Here is a 12,638-nt window from a genome sequence, read left to right as displayed (position 1 = left end):
TACCAAGATTTTGGAAGATTCATGTAAGTATGAAGGAGGAATATCTCTATGTGGGAGATATGAAGCTAGAAGGTATTATGAGTTGTTTACTGAGAACAACTGATTCTGATCCTAAAGAAGAAGATGAGCATCAATGGAGTAGTGTTTGGTATTCTTTGAACTTACATGTTTTTCATCTATGTTTCCATCAATTCCAAAGGGGGAGATTGTTAGCATGAATGTTGATGATACTACATTGAGGGAGTATCCTAAGCATTGGAGAGTATTGACATGTTACATTCATGACTATGTTTGTCATTGATGTCAACATAGTAGTAAGTCTGTGAGGATTACCAAAATAATAGAGAGAGATCTTATTGGTATAGACAATGGTTTGATTTTTTGGTTATGCACAATTGAGGATATATTCTACACTATATCCTGATGACATGGTTAAGTTTGTAGAGTTTAAGTCAAAGATGTACAGTAGTTTTACCTAATTTATAGAGAGAAGTATATAAACAAAGTATTGAAGAAAAACATTCTGATGTTTGATTTATATCTTAGTTTTGAGATACAATAAAGAGTTTTGCAATCAACCAGTGATAGAGGAAAAATAGGTGGTGACATCGGTGAGTGCACAAGCCCTGGAGTCACAAGTGTGAAATTTTGCATTAGATTGTTAGCCGATAGTGCTGATGTAATTGTAATTAATTAATTATTTTATTATAATTAATTAGGAAAGCTTCAAGGTTGACTAAAGGAATTATTATGAAGATATGTATAAAGGAAAGATATTTTATTTGATTGTAAAGTATATCAAGTATCCATTGAATTGTATTTGCAAAGTGTGAGGAGCAGAATGTTTGGTAAATGTATGTAAGTGATGCAAGGGATTATTGGATGTGAGATTTTTGATATGGTTACAATATTAGAAGAAGCATAAGTCTAGTTGACAGGACAAAGATAAAGATAGAGGAAGGAAGTACATTTCACATCTATTATTTTTCAAGGAATAATATAGAGATCATTTGGATAGTGGGTTCACTAGTCTTTCTCTTGAAGCTATTTAGGCAATGGGTCTAGCTATCTTCCACAACTCCTAATAGGGTTGGCACAAATCCTAATAGGGTTTAAATCTCCTAATAGGGATTCAAAGTATCCTAACAAGGACTCATATGTACAAAATATATTCATAGACTCCTAATAGGGTCAATGCTCTAACAAGGAACATATTTATTAGTACATCATCTTGTGGGTATCATCCCCACTAAGGGTTTTCATCTAATCAAGGGTTTCCCTAGTTAAAATATCTAGTGTTATTCTATGCGTATCTTGTTGTGGTTTCAGTTTATATTGCTCATATGGTTAAGTTTTTTTAAGGTTGATAATTGTGATAATAGTTCTATAATTCATTCACCCACCCACCCCAGTTATATCAGTGGACTATCTATTCTAACACTTGCTTCATCAACTCCTTATACTCAACTCTTCACTCAAGTTATTATTCCAAAACTGAGAATAGCTACTACAAATTCCATGGAGCTAAGGGACCCTAAACCTATGTTGGATTTTTTGGAGATATGGGAGAAATTACTACTAGATTCAATACTTCATAACATTTAGGATCATATAGTGATGCCCAATTTAATAACAATAGTAGATACTTGGGATCCTCATAGGGAGATTCTGTCAATACATGCATGGTTACATCCTTGGCTTCCATTGTTGGATCAACATATGAAGCCTCTATATACAACTATTCATTATAAATTAGGAATGTGCTTCATGCATGGCATGCAAGTGATACATCTACATATGCAATTTTATCACCTTGGATAATTGTATTTGATCCTTCTAGTTGGGAACAATTGATTGTTCACTTTATTGTACCTAATGTGATGATAGGTCAATAGGAATTTGTAATCAACCTAGCTAATTAGTGTAAAGTTTTGACAAGTATTTGAATAGGGTAGACTTGCTTAAAGGAGTAGACTTTATGTTCTTTGTGTATCCTTTAACTACAAACCCACCCTATATAAATATGCAACCAAAGGACATGTCTCTACGAGAGACATGTCCCTATCTAGGTTAGCCCTGATTAGTTTTCTTGAAATTGGCACCCAAAGGACGAGACCTTTAGTTAGTGTTTAACCTAACTAATTTGAATGAGATTAGACTTATCACATCTATCCAAGGGAGAAACTTATTTCAACTAAGACAAGACAAATATTTATATAGCCTATCATTAGAGGTCATTGAATTCATACTCATGTTTGTACAATCTGTGCCATTAGGCCAAGATGCTTAGAAGTTATAGAATTAACACTCCCTCTCAACTTGATAATCATACTGAGAGATAGCATATCTAGCATCATCAATTAACATGAATAAGCATAGATTGATACTCTATATCTATTTGAATCTTCTAAGTATGTGGTGTCATGAACACATAATACTATTTCATATTGCTATACCTGTGGTATGACTTATCACTCATAGTAGTGATAATGATATTGCATGGAATGTAATATATAGGATAAAATCTAGAACATTCTTCCTTTATCCAAGTTGTGACTCATAGGTACTAGCATGCCTATATCACAAATATGATCTTGAGTTAAGATCTACCAGTTCACAGGATAAACTATGGAGAATAATAAAATTCTTCCCTTATCCAAGTTGTGACTTATAGGCATAGAAATATCTATATCAAAATTATCTTGAACTCATCTAGATCTAACAATTGTTCTCTATTATTCAACACATTATCTAAGAGATCATCATCTCTCATAATGTCTTTTATACAAGTGTTCATTATTTTAGAGATCATCACCTCTTAAATAATGAATAAAAATAATGAAACCCGTAATAGTCAATAACTTGAAAATAAAAATTTATTAATAACAATTTAAAGAATATAAAATATTTCATAATTTAACCATACTATGTCTTTTCCTGAAGTGATCTATCTTGACTTGAGAGAGAGGATTGGTAAGAAAATCTATTGTCCAATTTGTACTACAAATGTATTCTAATTTTATAGTATTCCTATCTACCATATCTCTAACATAATGGTAAGGAATTTCAATATGTTTGGAATTATCATGAAAAACTGGATTCATAGAAAGCTTGATGGAACTCAGATTATCAGAATGAATAATCATAGGACTCATGGCTTGACCAAATAATCATACAAGTAACTTTCTAAGCCAAAATTCTTCTCGAGAGGCCATTTCTACTGTAATGTATTTGACTTCTATGAAACTTTGTACTGCTATCATCGTTGATCCTAAACTAAAACAACATCTTGAAGTACTTTTTCTATCCTTAACACTTCCACCCATATCTGAGTCTATGAATCCATGTAAATCTAAGCCAATTTTCTCATATTTAAGCCCAATCTTAAGAGTATCTTATAATCATCTCATAATGTGTTTGACTACAAGTAGGTGAATCTCCTTTGGCTTACACATAGACTGACTTAAGGTGTTAACAACATAGTAAATATCAAGTCTTGTATTTTCCAACTATATAAGGGACCCAATCATCTATCTATATAGAGTAGAATCTATGGAAGGTGATTATGTTGATGCTTCCTTAAGTTTTTGTAGATTATTCTCCATTGGAGAAGACATAGATCTATAGTTCAACATTCCAAATCTCTTCAAGACATCTAATATATACTTTCCTTGATTAAGTATGATGTTTTTAGAATTCTCCATACTTCCAGTCCTAGGAAGAATGAATGAGTCCTAAATTTGTCATCTCAAATTCTCTGATTAGGTATTTCTTGCATTGATCTATGATATGATGATCACCTTTTATTAGTAAATCATCAACATACAATATCAAAATTACCATATCATCATTATCCCTTTTATAATATAGATTTGGTTTAGCTCCATTCTTGGAGAATCCTAAGCTAGTGAGGGCTTTCTTGATCCTGAAAACAAAAACTTTAGGATTATGAGTTTCAAATCCTTTATGTTGCTCCAAATATACCTCTTCTATAATCTTTCATTTTTACATCCATCTTATGTGCTTTCCATCCCTTCAATGTTGCGATAGCTAGGACTGCTCTTACAGAGGTATATCTGGCAACAAGAGAAAAGGTTTTTTCATAATCAATCCTCTCTTTGTGAGAGATTTCTCTAGATACAAATTTGACTTTATATTTTTCAATGCTACCATCTATAGCATGGTTGATTTTAAATATCCACTTAGAAGAAACAACAAATTTTCCTTCAGGTCTTGGAACAATTTCCCAAAAAACATTCTTCATAATGGATTGGTATTCTTATATCATGGCATCCTTCCAAGCTATATGTTCAATAGCTATCTTAATGGCCCAAAGTGGTCTTTTCTTTATATTTTGAGTTTTCTCAAGATTGAGATTTCGAATTTCATCTTCAATTTTTTCAATGTTGTCCCTCTAAAACTAAAATTTAGTATTTTCTTCAAAAATAGGTAAGGGAGATGGATCTCCAAAACTTAGGGCTCTTTTGAATGCTAAATCCTCTTCAAATATTACATCCCTATTAAATTCAATATTTTTCTGATCAGGTATGAAAATCCTATATTCTTTAGATGTTTCACTATACCCAAAAAAATACCTTTCCTCCAAGAGGGTTCTAACTTAGTTCTCTTTTCTTTTGGAACATGTATCTATACTGGGCACCCAAAAATCCTAAGATCACTTATATTAGGTTTAATCTTAGTAAAGACTTCTTCAAGAGTTTTATCTCTAAGGTAGAAGTGAGGACTTCTATTTTGAATATAGATAGCAGTACAAGAGGCTTCTGCCCAAAGATAATATTCTATATTTTGATCAAATATCATAGCTCTTGTAGCTTCTATAATTGTTCTATTATTTTTTTCTACTACCCCATTTTTTTAGGGATTATAAGGAACAATATACTCCCTCTTAATTCGTATTTCTTTACAAAACTCTTTAAACAAATTTGAGGTATATTCTCGTCCATTATTAGACCTATGAGTTTCAATTTTGTGTCCTTATCATTTTTCAGTTAAAGTTTTGAATTCTTTAAATCTCTTAAGGATTTCTTTTGATTCTTTACACTTTAAGTAAATCCAAGTTTTCCTAGAGATGTCATCTATAAAAAGTATATAGTACCAAAATCCTCCAAGAGAAGGAACAAACATAGGTCCACAAAAATTTGAGTGGATTAATTCCAAAATATTGTTAGTTTTTCTAGTGCTATCATGAAATCGAATTTTTGTGTTCTTATCTAAAGAACATTCTTTGCATATACTTGAGTGGTCTTTATTCAACTTAGGTAAACCAATTACCATCTATTACATAGTTGATAAGGTTTTGAAATTTAGATGACCTAACCTTCTATGCCATATTTCATTTATATTAGCAACTTCATGAATTAAGGATTGAATAGGTCAAGTAGGTTTGGTATTTAATTCATACAAGTATTCCTTTCTTTGACCAATCAAATTTAATATCTTAAATGAAGAGTTCTTAGACCGGATCAATACTTTACCATCCATGAATGCAACATTATGTCCATCATCTTCAAGTGTTGTAATAGGGATTAGGTTCCTTTTTATTTTTGGTACATAGAGTACACCTTTGAGATATAGAACACTACCCAACTTTAGTTTTAAGGTGCAATTTCCAATTCCTTTGGCAGAATGTGTTAAATTATCACTAATGGTGACTTCGCCATCAACTTTTTCTGATATAGATTCTAGTGCTTCTTTGTATCCTATAATATGTTAAGATGATCCACTATCAATCACTCATGCATTAATTGAGACTTCATTTGATAGTGTGGAATAAAATACACAATTCTTAGGATCATAGTTATCTTCTTTCCTAGTAATTTTTGTATAGTTTACTTGCTACTTAGAATTCTTAGGTTAATTAGATCTATAGTGTCCATTTTTTTTTCATTTGAAGCATTTTATGTTGGATAGATCTTTCTTAGTTTTTTCATTCTTTTGAGTATGCTTTTTCTTCTTAAAGTGCTTCTTCTTACCTTTATAGGAATTTTTGTTGAGAACGTGAATTTCTTCATCTTTAGTTTTCAACTTTCCCCCTTTCTTAACTTTTCTAGATTCTTATTGAAGACAATCTCTCTTAAGTCTATTGAAGTCAAGAAGATTGTCTCTAGTACATAATTCTTTTGTGAACATTTCCCATGAATCTGGTAACCCATCATAGCCATTAGTGGTAGTTCCTTGTCATTAATCATGGTTCCTATACTTGCAAGTTCATCTCTTAGACTAGAAACCCTTAAGAAGTAAGAATTCATTGATTCTCCCTTCTTTTTCTTTATATGATTTAGTTGTCATTTTAGTGCGAGGACTCTAGATGCATTTTTGACATCACATGCACTTAATAATGCATTCATTATATTAAATGTTGTTTCATGTTTTGTTAGCATGGGTAGTATTTCATTTTTCACTCCATCTAATATGATCTCCATGGCTTTCCTATTTCTTTTACTCTAGATAGATTTATTAGGTTCAACAACAGGTTATTTGGATGTTGAATCAACAAACTTTTTCACATTTTTTTTTTCAAGAGTCACCATGATTCTAAATTTCTAAGCATCAAAGTGTACTTTCCCATCAAACTTGTCCTTGGGTCTTATTGTGTATACCATTGAAGGTAGAGAAATGATGCTAGATATATTAAGTCTAATCATTTAATTTACAAAGCCTAGGTTTGACTACCAAAGCTCTGATACCATGTAAAGTTTCTACAAATGTTTGAATAGGGAAGACTTGCTTAAAGGAGTAGACATTATGTTCTTTGTATGTCCTTCAACTACAACCCCACCCTATATAAATATGCAACCAAAGGGTGTGTTTCTATAAGAGATATGTCCCTATCTAGGTCAGCCCTGATTAGTTTTCTTGAAATTGGTGCTCAAATGACAACCTTTTGGTTAGTGTTTAACCCAACTAATTTAACTAAGATTAGACTTATCAAATTTATCCAAGGGAGATATTGATTTCAACTAAGACAAGACAAATATTTATATAGCCTATCATTAGAGGTCATTGAATTCATACTTAGATCTGTACAATTTGTACCATCAAGCAACCATGATTAGAAGTTATAGAATTAGCAATCAGAGACTAGACCAATTTAATGGGTCTATGGCTTGTTTCTTTATAAAAATATCTTCTATGGTATGTTTTTGTAAAATTTCTTCCAAACTCTACCTATTTTTCTATCGAAAATATAAGAGAGGTAACTAAGAAGGGAAGGGTGAATTAGTTACTAGAAAATAAATTCCAGATCCCTCATATGTCAGAACAAATCAAAACATAAACTCTACTAAAACTATATTACTATTGTCACTCAGTTAACACAGGCACTCAATTAACACTACCAATTTGTTGTAACTTGGCAAGCACTCTAATATCAACTATTACTTGACAAATACTAAAAATGAAGATCTTAAGATATTAAGTGAAATTAACCTTAATTAATTTAGTTGCATACACATAAAAGAAATATCATGGACACAAGAGAAACTAATATTTAATGTGGAAACCCAATTTGGGAAAACCATCAATTGCAACTAGTTGCTATTTTTCACTATTCTAAAGTGAGCATTGTTATGAGCCAACCCTATTAAAGGTCACAAAAGACACCGTTAGGTGTGACCCTATTAAAGGATTTAATCACCCTATTAGGAGTGGCCTTGTTAGAGGTCTTTAGACACTTCAATCTAGAAATGCCACCTTGTTAGAGGATTTACAAAATAGTTGTTAAGCCAAGTCTATTAGGAGATTTTATTCACTACTACAATGGTTAGAGACTAACAATAATATGAACTAATTGCCAATGCAAACTTATCTTTTTTGATTTCAGATCTCAAGTCTTGGTTCAATACTCAATCCTTCTTGATCAGATATATCTTTGTAGCTCATCAAGGATATTCTTCTTATCCTTTTGATTCACTTCCTCTAAGAATCTTCTTATCTTCCACACATTATCTTACCTTCAATCCTCAACATGACCTTATACTTATATCATATATATTGGCAAGTTAGCATGTATAAAACTTTAAAAAATCACTTCAGTTGGCTAGAACCAATAAAAAAATTCATGAAACTCACTATGACAAAATAAGAAAATCCTTTGTTACCCAACCTAGCTCGATAGACACTAAATCTAAAATAATTTTCCTATGTTGACCAAGTGAACTTGGTTAACACTACATCTTCACAAACTTCCTTTGGTAACCAAGTGAGCTTGGTTAACACTAGATCCATCCAACTTTCCTTTGTTAACAGAGTGAGCTTGGTTAACATTGAACTTTTGTGAGCTCCTTCTTGGTGCCTGAATGAACTCAATGGACACCATCTTCTGATCTTGGTAAAGTTTGTAATGCTTGATAGAGACTAATTTTTTTTTTCATCACTAGAGTGAGCTTGGAAAAAATTGATAGGTAAAGATATGACATTTGTGTAACATCAAAGATAATATACAATTGATTAATTATTTTCAACAATATCCCTCTTTGGCATTGATGGAAATACAACATTTCATAATACAATGAAAATTTAGAGAAAAATAAAAGTAAGGATAATTTCCTTGGTTTGATTATGATTCTCATCCATGAGAACTCCCTCTATTAGTGTGAACTCCCTCTATCTACAAACTCTCCCTATTTAATTTGACTGCAACATCTTCTAATTGAAAACTCTCCCTCTTTGATATTAGCTTTGAAGATTTCTGAATAAGTTCTTCCTCTTTTATACCTTCAAAACTTCTCTGATATATGACATCAAACTCTCCCTCTTTGACATCTTATGCCAAAATATACAATGTTTTAGTGTACTTAATGTAAATTTCATATGCAATTTTCCCTTTCATTGCTACATCAACTTGATTAATTTTCAACATGCTCTGGTTGATGCATCACTAAACTTCATTTAGTGAGCTTTAGATAGGGGAATGGCCCCTAGTTTACCTCTTAGATACAAGAATACATCCTTAGGGAATGGCTTGGTGAGTATGTCTACAAGTTTTTCTTTTGTATTCAAATATTCCAATCTCACCTCTTTTTCTTGTACCAATTCTATTAGAAAATGATATTTTATTGTAATGTGCTTGGTCTTGTTATCCATCACTAGATTATTTGATATGTTAATTACACTAATTTTATCACAAAGATAAATAAAGGATCTTGTATCACCATCTTCATGCTTGCCAACAATTGCTTGAACCAAACAATATTGGAACAATTAACTACTGCTATAACATATTCTACCTCTATTGTAGATTGAGAAATGTGATTCTACTTTTTACTAGTCCAAGACACTAGTCTCTTTCCAAGAAAAATGCTCCACCACTGGTGCTCTTCTTGTCATCTATACTTTCTATCCAATCAACATCAGTGAAGGCTTTTAAATTAAAGTTGCCTCCTTTCTTGTACCATACTCCATAATCTTTAGTACCCTTTAGATACCTCATGATTCTCTTTATTTCCATCATATGATTTTCTTTAGGATTAGCTAAAAATCTTACAACCATACCAATTGCCAATGCAATATCAAGCCCTGTATGCACTACATATTGAAGTTTTCCAATCATTTATTTGTATGTGGTTTGATGTACCTCTTTGGAATCATTATTTTTGTAAAGTTTATGTCCAATAGACATAGGTGTTCCAATTTTTCATGAATCCTCCACTCCAAACTTCTCTAATATCTCCTTCATATACTTCGATTGTCAATGTAAATACCATCTTTCTTCTATTGATTCTGCAAGCCAACAAAGAATTTGATTTCACCAAAAATTGACATATAAATTCCTTGCTCATTTCCTCTAAAAAGTATTTGCACAAATCATCATTTCTAGTGAACAATGTATCATCCAAAAATATTTATGCCAACACAATCTTCTAGTTTGGACCTTCATTGATATATAAGCTCCTATTATCATTGGTCCTTTGAAAACCAACTTTTATCAAATAATTGTGTAACCTTTCATACCATGCTCTAAGAGCTTATTTGAGACATATAATGCATTGTGAAAATTACAAACGATATCATTTTTACTAGGATCTACAAAACCTTCAGGTTTCTCTATATAGACTTCTTCTTCTAGAATTCCATTCAAGAATGTAGATTTCACATCCATCTGATATACTTTTAATCCTTTATGTAAAACATAAGAAAGTAAAGTCCTAACACCTTCTAATATTGCAACAATAGAAAAAATTTCACCATAATCAATAGCTTCCTCTTGAGAATAACCTTTCCATACTAACATGTTGCTTTGTTTCTTGAAAATTCTCCATCTTCATTCAACTTATTTCTCAATACCCATTTCGTGTCAATTACATTATTATCCTTGGGTGTAGGAACAAGAGTCCAAGTTTTGTTCCTCTCTATTTTCTTAATCTCTTCATTTACAGCTTCAATCCAACTTTCATTATCCAAGGCATCTTTAACAATTCTAGGCTCAAATTCACTAGGCAAACATGTACCTTTTAATTTGTTTCTTGTCATTGTACCTTCTAACTTGTCTCCAATGATTTTCTCAGGTGCATGATGCCTTATGACATATCTTGTTAATATAGGTACTTTGGATTTAGAATATGTTTCACTTGGCTCACCATAATCTTCCAAATCATGTTAGATCCTACTATCTATAACTTGAGTCCTTCAGACTATGACTCTAGTTGCACTGGCTACAACTTTGGTGCTTCTAACTATGACTTGGGTCCTTCTAACTATGACTTTGGTTGTCCTGGCTATGACTTAGATGCTTTTGGATATTTTATGAATTTGGGAGGTGAATTTTGTTGACTTCCTATTGGATTAGGTAATTTATTAGGTTCAAAGTAAACAAACTTTATGTAGTCTTCAAGTTCTTTGTTGCATTCTTCTTCACGCTTTTCTACAAACTCATCAATCTTCACATGTGCACTTTCTATGATCTTATGAGTAGTTAGATTCAAGCATTTGTATGCTTTGTTTCCGTTAGAGCATCCTGAAAATATGCCTTCATCACTGTTCATATCAAATTTACCTTTTCTAGTCTCCTTTAAGATATAACACTTGCTACCAAACACTTTGAAATAACTTACATTGGGTTTTTTTGTAGCCACACCATAGTTTGTTTAGCTATACTCTACTTAAGGTATGAATTGTTGTATTAATTGCTTCCTTTGAATATTTGATTACAACATTCTTCTCTATTATCAAGGTTCTTGCACAATTCATGATTGATCTGTTCCTTCTTTCTATTATACCAATCTGCTAAGGTATACTAGGGGCTGATACTTGTCTTTTGATTCCTATTTCAGTACAGAATTCATTAAATTCATTAAAAATGAATTCACCTCCTCTGTCTCACCTTAGAAATTTTAGTTTCTTTCATGTCTCTTTCTCAATTCTAGCCAGATACCAATTAAACTTTTGAAAAGCTTTAGACTTATCTTTCAAATACATTACTTTCATCCTTCTAGAATAATCATCAACAAATAGAATGAAATACTTATCTCCACTATAGCTTTCTATTCCAATGGGTCCACATAGATCTATATGAACCAACTCCAAGAATTCTTCAGAATGATACTATATCATCTTGAAATGGAAGCACTTTTGTGTTAAGAGCATTTAGCCCTCCAAGTGAGTGGTTTGGGGTCATTTCAAGCACATTGAATGGGTCTTTCCATGGATCTGACTATTTTTCCCCTATTCTACTTCTCTATCTCTATTTCCAACCTATTTCTAACAAACTACACTATGAAACTGAAGACATTGGCCTTTGGGTCAAGGATGACCTTCTAGGTCAAGGTTGACTTTGACCTTGACCTAGTTCAAGTATGACCTCAACTATGACCTAGGGTAGGATTGACCTCATCCCTAATCCTTGGTCCCATTTTTCATTTTCTAAAAGTTTGGGATCTCGGGCTTAAGAAAGTTTATTTTCTTTCTTTTGGGTTATCTATTTTAGGTTTCAGAATGGTAGACTCCTAAATTACATTTAATCTAGGTTCTTTCATATGGGTTAAGGTTAAATTGTATTTTGTGCTCCTCTATTGGTCTTCTCTAGGAGTTTGTGCCCTAGATCTCTATATAAGGGAGCCTTCTTCCCTCATTTTGATATCCACCACCTATTATGAAGTTAACACACACAAGAGAAATTGAACAAGCATCCATCTACATGAAATGAAGATCTACTATCTATCAAAAAATTAAACATCCAAGTGTTCAAGAATCCAATTCATCAAGGAGCTCCACTATTAGTTATTGAAGGATTCAATGTCTACGGAGTCCTATTTCTCCATCCATATTCATCCAAGCCTTCTTCTATGCAAAGATACATTCAAGATTGATGTTGAAGATCTGTTGATATTTATTTGAGACATCCTACATACATCCTACATATATTTCTACATACATTTGGAGCATCTATACTTATGGATTTAATGATTTGAATCCTCCGCAAGAATTTTCACATAAGCAAGGTGAGTAGTTCAATTTACTTTGTTTATGCATATATTGTTTTAATTATATTTCAAGGTTAATTTCAAACTAGGGTTTGATTAAGGAAAACAACACATCCAAAAAACAAACCATTTTTCTTGTAGATACAGGTGTGGACCAACAAATAAAAGAGCAGATTTGGATACCCTTTTCATTGAACT

This window comes from Cupressus sempervirens, chromosome 6, assembly GCF_028749045.1.
Source record: "Cupressus sempervirens isolate cs-2001-9-10 chromosome 6, ASM2874904v1, whole genome shotgun sequence".
Lineage (NCBI taxonomy): Eukaryota > Viridiplantae > Streptophyta > Pinopsida > Cupressales > Cupressaceae > Cupressus > Cupressus sempervirens.
This window is presented reverse-complemented; position numbering follows the sequence as displayed.